The sequence below is a fragment of the Notolepis coatsorum genome (assembly GCF_963971535.1).
Source record: "Notolepis coatsorum genome assembly, chromosome: 13".
NCBI classification, from domain to species: Eukaryota; Metazoa; Chordata; class Actinopteri; order Aulopiformes; family Paralepididae; genus Notolepis; species Notolepis coatsorum.
In genome coordinates this window covers 103,160,540-103,177,306 of record NC_140177.1, presented here as the reverse complement: position 1 = coordinate 103,177,306, position 16,767 = coordinate 103,160,540, and positions in this window count along the sequence as shown.

Genomic DNA, 16,767 nt, shown 5'->3' with positions numbered 1-16,767 from the left:
CATCAATGGGTACTTGAATTCCATTAACTCGTCCTCTTTACAAGAGAACATCAGTAGTTCAAGTATCTTACTGGGCGTATTTACCCTTTAAGTCTCCCTTCTTGTAGGAGAGTATCAATGGTTCAAGTAGCTTATCAGTGGTTCAAGTATCTTACTGGGTGTAATTACCCTTTAAGTCTCCCTTCCTATAGGAGAATATCAATACCCATATATCAAATTAAATCAAATACAAAATACAATATCAAAGTAACAAAAGGTGAACGGGGTCGAAGCCCTTGGAATGTCCTTGTGTTCTCGTTCAATCAGTTCAATCCGTGGAAGTTCCTATAATTCAAGTTCAGTCAGTTCAATCCTACCGGACTGTTGAGGTAACAGGAGTTGGGCAACAGCGGTATTCGAATCAGGCTGGCATTAGCCTTGAGCTATATCAGAGGTTCAGTGGGTTGGCTCGCCATCTTGCATCGTCCGGCACACCGCCTCGTCCCCTCGTGGGCACACGTGGTGATGGGTGGTCTGGACTCCTGGAACTGCTCCCAGGGTGGAACGGGGTGCTGGAAAAACCTGGCCTGCTTGTGAGCAGGCATTCAGAAAATAAAAGCTCTTTACCATCTTTTATTGCTTCATCATCTTTTCATTGCTTTCAGAATGAATAATCAATCAGGCTACTTTTAGCTATGCTAGGCTAAAGTAGGCTGTCTCATCCCAGCACGTGGGATCATATGCCACATGCTAATTTAGGCTAAAGTGCGCTAGCATGTGGAACATTCCCCACTCATATAAAACTCTCAAAAACATTCAAAATGTATATAGACCTTGTTCTTAACGTACAGCATATCAATACAATTATAAGTACTTCTGAAATGGTTCCTTCCCAGTTTCCATTTAAGAATGAGCTACGTTATTTAGCTTGTAGCATGAAGCTAACCATTTTTGTACACTCGACAATTGAATAGCACACAATATTGATTTAACTCACCAAAACTGCAGGCTACAGTTACTTTACTGCAACGCTTTTTCGGTTTTGCAACTGGGGGAATCTTCTATAACTGTTTGATAACTGTTTTTATCATGCTATTTCCTATTTCATTATCCAGCAACGTTATCAGCTCTGTTCAAGTGCGTGTTGAATCTACGGGGATTGTGCCTGCATCTGCGCAGTAGCAAGACTCGCAGCAAAACGTGGCTGTCGTGACATCTATCTCACTCACGTCATGACGCAAATTAAAGGGCAATGCTGTAATTCAAAGGGACTTGGTACCCAATAATATTAACTACTTATGTTCCTACATAATAGCCTTAACTATTTATGTTCTTATTCAATGGCATTAACTATTTTTATGTTCTTATAACTTAAATAGTTATGAATCTGAAATCTGGGTTACATCCTCCCCTTCTATCCTAATGCACGTCCCTGTGCATATTATCCCAGGACTACATTATCACAATCCTATGGGGTTCTGGGGAGTCGGAGTCATCTAAAGAGTCTGCGATTACTGAGCTTAGACTCTGGAATAGTGACTGGATTATTGTTACTAGTGGGTTTTCCTAGTCGGGGATAAGTCAGGACTTTTGGAGGTTCTCTATGTCTTGTCGACCTTCTTGGGGGTTCATCTCTGACATCTCTTTCCTCTTCTCTTTCCACATTGTCTTGGACATTCTCCTGTCCATCTCTGACATCTCTTTCCTCTTCTCTTTCCACATTGTCTTGGACATTCTCCTGTCCATCTGGTTCGGTTTCTGGTTCATTCATGTTAGTATTGTTCTCCTCTGAACTCATAACTGGTAAGGTCTTTTCAGGTAGGTTGTTCTCTTCCTGATCCATGTCAGGCAAGTGTTTCTCCCGATCCGCTGTATCTGGGTCAGGTAAACTGCCTTCAGTAGGTCTCACTGTGGATGGGATAGTCTTGTTCAGTGTCGTCGGGTCATCAGTTGTCCCTGGAGCTCCCTCAGGAAGAATGACTGCGTCTGAGGGGTCTTGCTCGACAGTGGGCACTGGAAAGGGTTGTGTTTCCACCACTAGACCTCCATGGCCATAGTGATAAGTGAGATCAAGATAGCCATCATCTGGGTCTTCTCCTTCTGATTCATTCGAGCTTTCTTCTCTTGGGCTCTGTCGAGTTCTTGGTCGCTTAGGTTTGTCTTTTACAGTAGGTCCATCTTCCTCAGGGGTAGTAGGACCATCTCTGGTTTCAGGTCTCACTACATAGACTGGGACATTTCCCGTTTGTTTCACTACAATGTAGATATCTGCTTCCCACCGGTCTGCTAGCTTGTGCTTGCCTCTGATGCGGACGTTTCTGACGAGAACCCTGTCACCTTCCTGCAGGGTAGACTCAACAACTCGTTTGTCGAATCTTGCTTTGTTACGGTCCGCCGTCTTCTTTGCGTTTTCTGTAGCTACTCTGTAACTTGCTTCAAGGTGGGATCTCAGACTGCGGACGTACTGCGAGTGTGAGCCTGGCTGGTAGTTGACAGGTAAGTTGAAGGCTATGTCCACAGGCAACCTTGGCTGTTGCCCGAACATCAGCTCATACGGGGTGAATCCAGTAGTGTCGTTCTTAGTACAGTTGTAGGCGTGTACTAGAGGTTTGACATAATCTCGCCAATGGCTTTTCTTCTGATTCTCCAGGGTGCCCAACATATTAAGCAGGGTCCTGTTGAAGCGTTCAACTGGGTTTCCCCTTGGATGGTACGGGGTAGTTCGTATCTTTTTGATGCCGGCTAGCTCACACAGCTCTCTAATTGTGCGGGACTGGAAATCCGCACCTTGGTCGCTGTGGAGTTTCTCCGGGATACCATAGTGGACTGTCACACCATTTCCAATGACATAGCCAAGGTACTCAGTCTCTGTTCTGGCAAAAGCACACTTTGAGGGGTTGATGATCAGACCCGCAGATCGCAGACGCTCAAAGACCACTCCCAGGTGTTCCAGGTGAGTTTCCCAGGTGGAGCTGTGAATGACAATGTCATCGAGATAGGCAGATGAAAAATCAGACAACCCGGACAGTACCTGATCCATGAGCCTCTGGAATGTAGCCGGGGCTCCATGTAATCCAAACGGCAGTACAGTGAACTGGTAGAGACCCCACGGTATCCGAAAGGCAGTCAGCTCCCGTGACCCCTGGGTCAGAGGGACTTGCCAATAGCCCTTGCACAGGTCGATGGTTGTCAAGTACTTTGCCTTACCCAAGTGCTCAATAAGATCATCAATGCGAGGGGTTGGATAAGAATCAAACTTTGAAACTGAATTAAAGTATCGGAAGTCAATACAGAACCTTATTGTGCCATCCTTCTTCGGTACCAGGATAATCAGATTGCACCACTCGCTCTTTGAGGCCTCAATGATCCCCAGGGACAACATCAGGTCCACTTCCTTCTTCAGGGAGATCAGGAGTCTCTCTGGTATACTGTAACTCATACGCCTCACAGGTGCATTCTCATTCATGTCATGGTGTACCAAATCAGTGAGGCCAAGATTCTCCTGAAACATTTCGGGATCACAAAGGGCTCTCACCTGCGATTGTTGATCCTCTGGAAGATGGCTCAAGTCAGGGAAGGAGGAGGTTGGTACAGGCAGATACTGTTCATTGACATCCTCTTCATCCTCCACCCTCCTGATCAGCAACACCCCTTTCACCGATCTTGGCATCCATTCCTTGAGGAGGTTCACATGTAAAACTCTAGTAGAGCGTCTCTTCCCAGGGGTAGAAACCTTGTAAGTGGTAGGTCCAAACCTCCTCTTCACTTTAAAGGGTCCTTGCCACCTAGCCAACAACTTGCTCTCTTCAGTGGGAAGCATCACCAAAACTTCTTGGCCAGGATCAAAACTCCTTCCCCGGGCTGACCGGTCATACCAGGCCTTCTGGTGCTGTTGTGCCTCCGACATGTGTTCCTTTGCCAGATAACTCATCCTCTCCAACTTGTCTCTCATCTGGACAACATAGGAAACAACATTAATAGGCTCATCACTCCCTCTGTCTCCCTCCCATTTTTCTTTAAGCAGGGTTAGAGGCCCCCTTACCTCATGACCATAGAGCAGTTCAAAGGGTGAGAAACCAGTGGAGGCCTGGGGAACTTCTCTGTAGATGTAGGGAAGCCATTGGTCCCAGTCAGAGCCAGTGTCATCCACAAACTTACGAAGCATCTGCTTAAGGGTCTGATTGAATCGCTCGGTTAACCCATCCGTTTGTGGATGATAGGGTGTGGTTCGCAGGCTTCTGATACCCAGCAGTTGGTATACCTCCTTCAGCAATTTGGACATGAAGTTGGTTCCCTGGTCAGTAAGTATCTCTCTGGGGAATCCTACTCTAGAGAAGAACTGTACCAGGCAGAAAGCAACAGACTTGGCCTTGATTGATTTTAGAGGAAAGACTTCAGGGTATTTCGTGGCATAATCAGTGATCACAAGCATGAAACGATTCCCTGACTTGCTTCTCTCTACAGGGCCAACAATGTCCATTCCCAGACGATCAAACGGAGTACTAATAATAGGCAGAGGTTGGAGGGGAGCTCTGGGGGGGCCCTTGGGTGAGGTATTTTGACATTGAGGGCAACTCCTACAGAACTGGGCAACATCTGCACGTAAGCCGGGCCAATGGAAATTGCGTTGAATCCGAGCAATGGTTTTATGTTTTCCTAGGTTGCCAGCCCAGGGAAAAGAGTGACCTAAGGAGAGTACAGTCTCTCTGGCTGATCGAGGAACTACAAGCTGCTTAACTTGCCCAAGCTGCCAGTAAAGAACACCGTGCTGCATGACATAACTCCTTTCCATGGTAATGTCTGGCTTAGTCCCTGTCCTTTCCTGCTCGCTGGCCTTTTGGAAACAGGGAACCAGGCTTGGGTCAGCCTGCTGCATCTGAACCACATTGGTAGGGAGATTAAAACCCAAAGACAGTTCAGGTGTTGGTTCAACATGTGGATCTACAACTGTCTGCTTAAACTTCTCCTGCCTTCTCTGCCTGCGTGTCTTGCGGGGCTTCCCTGGCTCTACTTCCAAGTCAGCACTGTAAAAAGGCAGGGTGCTTAGAGTCTGAAATGTCTCACCTGCCTGCTTGGCCTGTGCTCTTGTGACGGCAACATTACAAACTTGGCTTGGGTGTAGTAGGTCGAGGAGCACTGGCAAGTCATGGCTTAATACAACAGGAAAAGGTAGGTTATCAGCAACACCCACATTCAAAAGATATGTCTGCCCTTGTATCTTCATATAGTGATCCGCTGTGGGGTAAGGCTTCTCATCCCCATGTACACAACAGATAGGGACAGTCTCTTCTGTGCGCACCATACTGGGCGGTACAAACTGCCTGTGCACTAAGGTCTGGGTGCTACCAGTGTCAATAAGGCCCCTGAGCTCCTGGCCATCGATATCAACAAGGATCTCTCTCATTTGCTCAACTCTATACTCAGGCTCCAATCTACGCCTCGGCACAAAACATGTCTGCGTGAGCTTGACTGAACTCCTCAGGCACCTTGGTTTGGTATGACCTTCCTGCCCACATAGATAACAAATTATCCTTTTTCCATATGTTGAAAGGGGCGTATTCATTGGCTGGTTCTCTTTTACAGGAGGCTTACCCACAGCTGTAATTGACTTGGTGTTGTGCTGGAAAGACCAAGGTATTCTGTTGTCCTTGCCTGTCTTCCAGGAATCTTGGCTCCATGGCTGGCCTTTCCCTCGGGCCGCTACAAACACATCAGCCAGTGCTGCAGCCTCGACCGCAGTTCTGGGGTCATGCTCCTTGACCCACACCTGAAGCTCAGGAGACAACATGTTCAGATATTGTTCAAGGATTATAAATTCACTAATCTCTTCGATACTCTTACCCTTAGGCTGGACCCACTTCCAATAAAGCTCTTTCAATCGCACATACAGCTCCTTGGGGGTCTCCTTCGGCTCAACTTCCAGTGAGCGGAATCTTTGCCTGTAGGTCTCAGGGTTTATATCATACTTCCTGAGGATAGCTGTCTTAACCAGTTCATACTCAAGAGACTCATCCACATCCATATGCACATAAGCACTTCTGGCCTTTCCAGTCAGTAGGGGAATAAGGCGGAAAGCCCAATCAGTCCTAGGCCACCAACATGCTACTGCAATACGTTCAAATGTTATAAGAAAATGCTCAACATTGTCAGACTCTGTCAATTTCTCCAACCTAGGTTCCTGTGTGAACCGAGACTGACCTGACCGGATGTCTTCTGAATGAGATGTCTGAGCAACATGGAAGGAGTCCAGTTCTGGGCCTTCACTCCCCAGGGTCAAGGGTGGTTCGGGGCCTGGGGACGGTTGGGCCTGCACCTCAATTTGAAGAAGACCAAACTGGTGTTGCAGTGCGTTGAACCTCTGATCCTGCCGTGCCGCGTTCTGGTCCAGTCGAGCCTCTCGGGCTTCCTGCTGCTCCATGTGGGCTCGAATGATACCAGCCAGGTCTGCGATTGTTGGCTCCTTGCCCTCAGTACCTGGGGCCCCTCCAGTAGCTCCATCCGAATCAGCTCCAGTGGGCTGATATGCCTTTCCTCCACGTATCATGGCTTGAGGAAAAAGAAAATAGAAAAAAAATCATCTACTTACGCCCTTTACTGGTTGATCCCACTGCTGTCACCATATGTGAGGGACCAAACAGCTTAGACATGAGGAGTCATAGGTAGAGTGCTCAAAGGAAGGTTTATTTTTCCCAAAAATATAAATACAGGGAACAAAAACCACAAAAAAGTGCAACAATAACAAATAAACAAAAAGCTGTTCTTGGGCCCAGCAGAACTCGGGTCAACTTAAACAGAACAAACTAAAAATACCTAATACAACTGAACCAAACAAAACTGACCTACAGACAAGAGGGAGGTATTTATACTGGTTGACCAAACCAATACAGACACATGGGGAAAGACAAATCATCAATAATAAATTACATTAACCTTAATCATCTATAATTTATAATGAACAGTTAGTTTGAAGAACACTATGTATTTATGTAGGAGACAATAACTGAGTCAAGCTAAAACATACATAAATCATAGTAGAACATCATTGTCTAATTAAATCCCCCCCCCCCTCTTCTCATGGAGTTGGTATCTCCCGGCAAGCCTCTCCTGGTATTTAAATCCAGCCTCTTCCAATTACTGGTCCTTTGCCAGTTGCCACCAGGAAGAGCAGAGCACCGCCTGGAACACCAATCAAACATGTAAGACAAAGAAACAGCATGAGCAAACAATTATGATAAACAATGTAAACTAAGTGTGGACTAACTTAGGACCTTGTAATATATCAAAATGCAAATAAAGATGGAAGTATGGTATATGAAACAATAATAATGTGTGGTGTCATTATTTGATTTGTGTATGGGTATTATGGATGTTAACAATGCATAAGGACAAAATGAAAAGAATAGTGTAGTGAGGGAGTGTAGTGGTTACCGACATTAGTGCTGATGTGCGGCAAATGGTGTGGCCGTCACATCGACAATGAAGTGGTCCCATAGGCATTTAGCGACTGTCCGCGCTTTTTGATTTCCAGTAGGGATCGCTATATATTGCGTATTTCGTAAAGTGGTCCGTAATGACCAAGATGTCTTTTGTGTTACTGGAGTCTGGTTCCAAGCTGAGAAAGTCCATGCACAGCAACTCGAGTGGTCGTGTGGCTGTGATGTTCACCCACGGGGCAGCTTTCTCTTGTGGAACTTTACGCCGTAGACATCGGTTGCAGGTCCTGATCTTTGTCTCTACTTCAGCTGACATTTTGGGCCAATAGAATCACTTTTGGATGAGGTCTAGGGTTCGGTCCACGCCCATGTGGCCCATGTCATCCTGAAGGCTCTTTAAGACCATAGGTCTCAGGTCTTCAGGCAGCAGAAGTTAATGATGGGTCTGTGCGCCTTCTTGTCTCTTCCGGTACAGGACTCCGTCCAATACTTCTAACCGGTTCCACTCTCTTAGTAGAAGGTAAAGTTTGGGGATTTCTTTTCTGAGTGTCGGTGGAGGTTTCTCCCCTGACTCCACAAGCTGTAGTACTTGACGGATACAGGTGTCGGCTCTTTGCTTTTCTCTCATTTCGGGTGGAGTTATCAGTGGAACGATGGGTAAGCCACCCAGCTGATCTTCTCCTTGGAAGCTGTCTGGGATTGCACTTGGGTGAAGGGCAAGTGATACCACCGATGCAATGCTGGATGGTGTTTCTTTAGAGCCGTTGTCGATCACTTTGCGAACTAAGTGTCTTTCGCAGATGGCTCTAATGATGTCTTCACTCATGTTTGCGTGCTCTGGTTCAGGGAAGTGTCTTTTCGCAAACTGTTGTATTCTTTCCATCTCTTTTCTTGATATTGGGTCATCAGCTGGTCTGCTGTGTGGTCGTCTGGACAGCCCATCAGCATCTTGATTCTGTTTTCCAGCTCTGTATTGCAGCTGGAAATTGAAGGTTGATAGATCGGATAACCATCTGTAGCTTGCGGCATCAAACTTAGCAGTGGTAAGGACATATGTCAGTGGGTTGCTATCAGTGACAGCGAGAAATGGTCTTCCATAGATGTAACTGAGGGGTTACAAAACCCTGACTGTATTAAAGATTGTGATAGATTAAACCACTGCTAGTTATGTACTTTAATTACTGGCCAGACAGTACATCAAATATAGATGGTGAACACCCACAAGAACACGGCATTGACACAGAAATACTATTGGAGGGTAATTTATTATTATTAGGCAACGTTAGGTTACAGAATGAGAATTAGGGTCGCGCTTGTATGGCGAAGAATATACGTAAAGTCAGTCAAGAGCATAAGTCACTAAGAATAGCAGGAATCCTATGATGGGTCTAAGCTGACGCCACCTGTTGTATAGTAGCAATTATATAGGGCAACACCGGTACCAACTGGAGACAATGGGTTCCCTCCGGGGTGTAAGGCCTGGAGGGTAGAGGAATGTTCGGGTACTCCGTCTGAGTCAACGAGGAATAAAGAGACTCCAGGTACAGGAGTCGGTGCTTGTACTCCCTTGATCAGCAGACAAAAGCAATAGTTGTAATCCAAGATGCTCGACAGCATTAACAACAGCTAGCCAGCCCCGTCCCCGAGGCAGGCCCGAGTGGTAATCCTCACGAGGTTAAATCCCAAACGATAGTGGAAATCAACGGTGCTCTTCTCCGGTAGTCACGTCCCAAATCAATATAATCCAACCAGGAATGGTTCTGCAATCGCCGGCGCCGATTCTCCTGTGTACATGTCCAACTGTTCTCGCCTAGGACTCCTCGGGTGTGGGCGACGTATTTAGGCCACACAGCCTGGATAAGTGCACTAGCTAAAGACACGACGAACCGATGGGTAATGCTACACACAGAAGAACTGTGGCCGCACGATATACAATAAATTATCGACTATTGACTTCACATTAGATTAAGTCGAACTCAACGTTACTTCATTAAACTCTGACACTTTAACATTCTATTCGCACGCGGTTCTCAATGCTCTATTTAGACGCAAGGTTGCTCACTTCACTGCACGTTGACTCGTGGTGAAGGTGGGTAAGGTTTAGGTAAGGTACTGCTGTTTACACCTGCGCCGTATTTATACTTAAGTGAATATCTAGTCCCAACCTCAGTCCTTGTCTCGTATTACTACGCTGACTCTGGGCATGTTCTGACATGCCTGCAGTTGTCTTTGAACTTGCCGTTGGGGGCTTGCGCGTTGGCGCCTGGGGGCGCTGTCCAATAGGAGAGCGAATATTACTCTGGTCTGTACGCAGGTAAAGGGATATTCCGTGTATATATATATATATATAATATACAAAGTATATCCAACGATACATATATATATTCAGTTTAATCTGGCCCTTCACAACAGCCGCCTCCTAATTAGTCCGCACCTAATTAGTTAAAAGGAAGACAGATTAATAGTCCAGTCAACTGCTCAATGTCTGTTGTGGGGAGTAGGGCAATCTACAAAGTCAGTGGGTCATGATCGTCATCAAGGGAGTCAGGGAGCCTCGGCAACTCTATCAGCCTCGCCACGGGTCGGGTGTAGGTCCGTCCCTGGACAATAACTTCTGCCGCTCTGACCTTTCCGTCGGCACCAGTGATCACTTTGCTTACGCGGCCGGCCGGCCACATAGCTCGGGGTAGTGACTGGTCTATGATCATAACGACTGTGCCCACTTGTAAGTTGTCTCTATCTTTAACCATTTCTGGCGGGTTTGGAGAGACGGTAGGTAGTGGAGGAGGAAACTGTTCCAAAACTTGTCAGCCAATACTTGACTGTACCTCCACAAACTTCGGCCGTTCGCTTCTTCGGGTCTGTACACCGTCTGTGGAAGCGCGGGGTCCAGCCGCCCCATCAAGAGTGTGTTGGGGGTGACTGGGTCGACGTATGCTACATCACTTGAGACGTAACCGAGGGGCTTTGAGTTCAATACTCCCTCGATCTCCGTGAGGACTGTCACGAGGACTTCTTCAGCCACGGTCTGGGCCCCAAGCACGGCGTACAGAGCTGTCTTTATGGAACGTACTTCTCTTTCCCAGGTTCCCCCGAAGTGAGGGGCGTTCGGGGGGTTAAACTGGAAGTCGATCTGAGAAGGAGCGAGGTGGGTCTTAAGTTCTGGACCCATGGCTTGGAAGCTCTCTCTCAGCTCTCTTTCTCCGCCTTTGAAGTTTGTCCCGTGATCAGACAACAACGTAGACGGTTTTCCTCTTCGCGCTGTGAATCTCCGGAAGGCCATGAGTAATGAGTTCGTACTCATGGTCGGAAGGAGTTCTATGTGTATTGCTCGGGTGGTCATGCACTTGAATACAATGCCCCACCTCTTCTCCGTCCCTCTTCCTTTCTTCACGTAGAGCGGGCCGAAGCAGTCCACGCCAGTGGAGTGAAAGGGCTTATCGCCGAGTCGGAGGCGACAGGGAGGCAGGTCTGCCATCATGGGTATACTGGGCTGTGCTCGCCACTTGCGACAGTCTAGACAGGTCCGCTGGAAGCGTCGTACTGCTTCTCTTCCTTGCAGTATCCAATAGCGACGTCGGATCTCAGCGAAGACTCTCTCTGCCCCAGCGTGGTGCACATCCTCGTCGTATTTCTTTATGATGAGCTCAGTGACCTTGTGTCGGCTGTTGAGGACTATAGGAAACTTGACGTCATCCGTTAAGTCCGGGGCCCGTCTCAGACGACCACCCACCCTGATTAGGCCATGGGTGTCGCGCTCGGGGGCCAAGTGGAGCAGTCTGCTGTCTGACGGGACTGGCTTTGTTCCCTGCAGGCAGTCTAGCTCGTCGGGGAACGAGTCTCTTTGGGCTCGCTGTAGCAGAAGGAGTTCTGCCTCTTCGTAGTTAGCTGCGTTAATGTCGGTAGTGGCGGGAACCTCAGGGTGGTGCCACAGGAATGTCTTTAGCTGCGCACTCTCAAAGGTGAGGCAGTCGTCTATGTTAGGGTCAGTGGGGACTGGGGTGTGCGTCAACCCACAGAACATAGATTTCTTGATCTCTGCCTCCTCTTGACTAGCCTCCCGAGGGTTGGGGTTAGGCCACTCTTCTTCCGGGAGCTTGAGGAACTCAGGACCGTCACTGTAGATATTGTGACGTATGAGGTCATCTAGGGACATCCCCCGTGTGATGACATCTGCTGGGTTCTGTTTCGTGTCCACGTACCTCCAGCACGTTGATCCTACTAGGTCTTGGATCTCTGTGATTCTGACTCCCACGAAGACCTTGTATCTACAAGAATCGGACTGGATCCATGTGAGTACGGTCATGGAGTCTGACCACAAGATTGTTCTTTGCACCGGGATGGTGAGTTCACGTTGGATTAACGTGGCGAGTTGCGCGCCTACCAGAGCTGCGCAGAGCTCTAGACGCGGGAACGATTGTTGCTTGCGGGGGGCTATCCTTGAGCGAGCCAGGATGAAGGCTGTGTGTATTTCTCCTCCCTCCTCTCGGGCCCGCAAGTAAGCCACCGAGCCGTAGGCCACTTCTGAGGCGTCGCTGAAGACGTGCAGGTCCATCTGGCACGTCTCCAGCCGCACTGTGGGTGGGAAGTAGCTTCGGCGTATGTTCACATTTTGGAGCGAGTTGAGTTCTCTCTCCCACTCTCTCCAGGTGGAAGCGAGGTGGTCGGGTATGGGGTCGTCCCAGCCCTGTTCCTTGTCCCACAGCTCTCGTACAATCATTTTTGCCCGGGTGGTGTAAGGTAGGATACACCCCAGCGGGTCGTATTGCCTTGCGAGTGTTCTGTATACGCTCCGTCTGGTGGTCGGTAGAGGGGTCGACCTTCCCTGCTCCGTGGTCAGGGGTGTGTATTTGTAATGTAGCGAGTCTGTTTTGAAGCGCCAGACTAGGCCTAATGTCATTTCTTGTGCTTCACCTGGGATGGTCGCCATCCAGGTCTCGCTGCTTGCTGCCTTTGTCTCTGGGGAGAGGCTGCGAAGTACTTGAGGGTCACTGCTGGCCCACTGCCGGAGATCAAAGCCGCCTTTGATCAGTGAGGCGCGGAGCTTGAGTAGGAGGGCTTCGGCTTCTTCTGGCGTCGAGACGCTTTGCAGACAGTTGTCCACGTAGAAACTCCTCTCTACACTTTGTCTGACTTCCTCGTCAGCTTCAGGGTCTTCTGTCACATGTTTTTGCAGTGCGAACGTAGCACAGCATGGGCTGCATGTGGTTCCGAAAGGGAGGACCTCCCATTGGTAGATGGATGGTTGCTCATCTTTGATCCTCTCTCTCCATAGGAACCGCAGCAAGGGCTTGTCCTCCTCCACTAGTCGCACCTGCAGGAACATCCCTTTGATGTCGCCGCTGATGGCCACCTTGTCTTGGCGGAAACGTAGTAGTACGCCGAGGAGAGAGGGGCCGAGTGTTGGGCCGGGCAAGAGTTCTTTATTCAGATTCTGTAGTCCGATCTGGTAGCTGCAGTTGAATACAATGCGATCCTTGCCGTTGTGGTGGACCTTGTGGTGGGGCACGTACCATGATTCGATCGTCTGGTCGGCCTCTTGAATGTCAATTTTCTTTATGTGTCCCGCTGTGATCAGCTTGTCGATCTCAGCGCGGTACACAGTGGCTTGAGTGGGGTCTTTGGCTAGACGCCGCTCGGTGTTCAGTAGATATCGCTCTGTCGCTTCTTTTGAGGCGTGGAGGGTGGGCATACCCTCTCGCCTCAAGAGTGGAGTTGCGTATCTCATCACTCCATTGACCTCGACTCTCTTTGTCCTCTGCTCGAGGAGGGTTATGGCATAAGTGTCTTCCTTTGAGCGAACGAGTTTCTTTTCATTCTTAAAGGGCATCGCGTCTAATGTCCATAGCCTCTCGACGTGCTGTAAGAGGGTGGTGTCTTCTTCGTTTATCTTTGAGTGGAGGCAGCGAGTGGCTGTCGGTCGGTTGGAAGACCCGGAGAGGGGGCCTTGTAGTGTCCAACCCAGGCGGGTCTCGACCGCTGCTGGACAGCCTCTGGGCCCGATGTGGACCCGGTCCGTTGGGACGATGAGGTGTGCGTGGTCGGATCCTATGAGCAGGGTCGGGGTGGCGTCGTCGATGAGCGGTATAGGTAGTTGACGTAGGTGCACGTATTTTTCCATCAGCTTTGGGATGGGGTAGGTGTACTGTGACAGGCCTATGTCGTGGCTGGTGAAGGCGTTAGTAATGCTATACTGCTTCTCGGGCTGCCCGACCGCTGCTATCGTGAAGGAGACATTTTCACCCTTTATGGTCTTCAGGTCTCTTCTAATGGTACGGATTGTCATTGTTTCTTCGCTCCCAGCCGGGCTGCGGCGGATGCGAGGAGGAGAGTCTTTTCTGACCCATCGTCTAGGACGGCGTAAGTGTCCATGACCTTGTCCTCGTAGCTTAATATCACTCGGACCACCTTCAAGAGCACTCGTGAGCTCCCGCTCTTCGCAGGGTCTATGTACACGACGTTCACTCTCGAGCTGCTTGGGGGTACGGGTTTCTTCTTGTTGCTGTCGTGTAGGACCTCCAAGTGGGCGCCGTCGCACTTGCTGCATCTCTTCTTTAAACGGCACTCAGCTGCCATATGGCTGCGCGCGCAGCGGAAGCAGCGGCGGTTGGCTTTGATCCACTGACTCACCTCGTCAGCGGTCAGCTTCTTGAAAGTGTCACATTGAGACAGCCAATGTTCCTTTTCACAGTACTGGCATACAATCATCCACTTCCCCTTGGTCGGGGGGGTGCTGTGGTTCTTGTGCTGCGGCACTGACTCGGCCTGGTGCATAACGGTCACTGACCGGCGGTTATCGTTGGACCTCCGAGGTCCATCTCTTGGGCTAGATCCACTCCACACGAATGTGTCCAGTCGTAGGCTGCTAACCTCCCTTGCGAGGAAAGCGGCCAGGTCTAGGAGGGATGGCTCGGGGCCGTCGGGATCACGGTGGTCTCTCTGCCGCCGAAAACGCTCTTGGCGGGCTGGAGGGAGCTTCTCCAGTATTCGCTCCACATTAGAATTTGCATACAGTTCATATCTCCCCTTCTCCTTTTGGGACCCCAGCATCCCTACTAGGGATTGTACCTTGATAGAGAGGTCATCCAGTGCTCTATTGTCTTTGGCTGGGGGGAGGCGGTCGATATCCCGTATTTCTTGGATCACGTAATCCCATATGCGTCCATAACGCTGGTCGAGGGCCACTAGAGCCACGGAGTATGGGGTGCTTGAGTTGGAATATGCCAGCGCTATGTTATGCGCTCTGGGCACCTTGAGATGCTTGAGGAGGATGGCATATTTGTACGACTCGTCGGGGACGTCGGACATCATAGTCTCCAAACACATGCGTAATTCCGTGTACTGTGCTCTGTCCTCGCGCGTAAAGTCTGGGAACGTCGGTGTGCCAAGGTACGATGCCATGGATGGCTGGCACATTGGTGAGCGTAGGGGAAGAGGCCTCCTGGGCGAGTCTCCCCGTACGTGTGGTCGTGGGTTAGTACTTGGTGGGTACCAGAGGCCGGGTCCCCAGGTGCTGTTCCTCGGTGCTGACTGTACGTCAAACTCACCCGTGAGTTGAGTCGGGGGTTTGTAGTGCAGTGACTCGGGGCTGAAGTCGGGGCTGTACTGGGCCTCCTGGTCCAGAGTACGTTGCTGCTGGTGGGCTTGACATTCCTCCTCTTCCTCTTCCTCTTCTAGGTCCTGGAGTCTTCTAGTCAGTCTCTCGGCGACGTAGGCCGGTTCTTCCCGTTGGCTGGGTCTCGTATGGACCGGTCGGGGAGGGGGGTCGGAGACGTAGACAGGTTCCTCCTGTTGGCCGGGTCCCGGGTCGCTTTGTCGGGTAGGGGAAGGTGCCCTAGACCCTCGTCGTGATGATCTCCGGGAGCTCCGTGCGGAGAGAGGGGGTGTCGCCCTGGCAATCAATTGTTCTATCATCCGGTCGCGCTCTGCTTCGCGCTGGGCATTGGCGGCGTCGCGCTGTGCATTGGCGCGGTCTCGTTCGATGTTCTCTTCCGTCTGAAGGCGCCTCTCCTCCAGTCTTATGCGGTCGTCCTCACTCCTTTGCTGCGCCTGGAAGCGCTCTCGTTCAGTTGCAGAGTGTTCGCGCTCACTAAGGGCTTGCGCTTGGAGTTGCGCGTGAAGGCGCTCTCGTTCCGCTGCAGAGTGTTCGCGCTCGCTTAATTGTTGCGCCTGGAGGCGCTCTCGTTGTTCGCGCTCGCTCATCTGTTGAGCCTGGAGGCGCTCTCGTTCCATGGCAGAGTGTTCGCGCTCACTTAATTGTTGCGCCCGGAGGCGCTCTCGTTCCACGGCAGAGTGTTCGCGCTCACTAAGGGCTTGCGCTTGGAGTTGCGCGTGGAGGCGCTCTCTTTCCGTGGCGGAGTGTTCGCGCTCACTAAGCGTCTTTGCTTGACGCCGGTCGCGTTCGGTGGAGGCTGTCAGTGTGGCGATCAAGGCTTGCGCCAGTATCTGGTCCGCCGCGCTGGGGGATGACACTGACGGAGGTGATCGGGTGCTGACAGGGCTTGTTGGAGATCTGTTCTCCTGGCGCGCTCCGAGGTCTATCTCCTGGGCGCGGTTCTCTTCTCTTGGTTGTGTGTCGGGTTCTATCCCTGGATCGCTTTCTTTATCCTGGAGCGCTCCGGGGTCTATCCCGGTGACGCTGTCTGGAGGTATAGTCATGTCATGTCCCACCTGGTCCCCCCCGTGAGCTGAGTCAGTTTCGTTTGAACCCACTGGGGTCTCTACTGGCAGGGTCGCCAAGTCGATAGGATTGGACATGCTTTGACTATCCGCTTTATCCGTATTTAACGTATGTTTAGATAAGCTAGGGGGTAGAACGAAAGCGAATTCCTCCAGATATGGAGGTGGCTGACGTTTGCGCTGCGGGCGTTCTAGCTTAGGAGAGCCGCTTGGGGAGTGTTCACCGCTGGCCATGTTCAATATTAATATTATATTAAATATTACACTGATACCATCCGGCTCGAAGGACCAATTGTAACTGAGGGGTTACAAAACCCTGACTGTATTAAAGATTGTGATAGATTAAACCACTGCTAGTTATGTACTTTAATTACTGGCCAGACAGTACATCAAATATAGATGGTGAACACCCACAAGAACACGGCATTGACACAGAAATACTATTGGAGGGTAATTTATTATTATTAGGCAACGTTAGGTTACAGAATGAGAATTAGGGTCGCGCTTGTATGGCGAAGAATATACGTAAAGTCAGTCAAGAGCATAAGTCACTAAGAATAGCAGGAATCCTATGATGGGTCTAAGCTGACGCCACCTGTTGTATAGTAGCAATTATATAGGGCAACACCGGTACCAACTGGAGACAATGGGTTCCCTCCGGGGTGTAAGGCCTGGA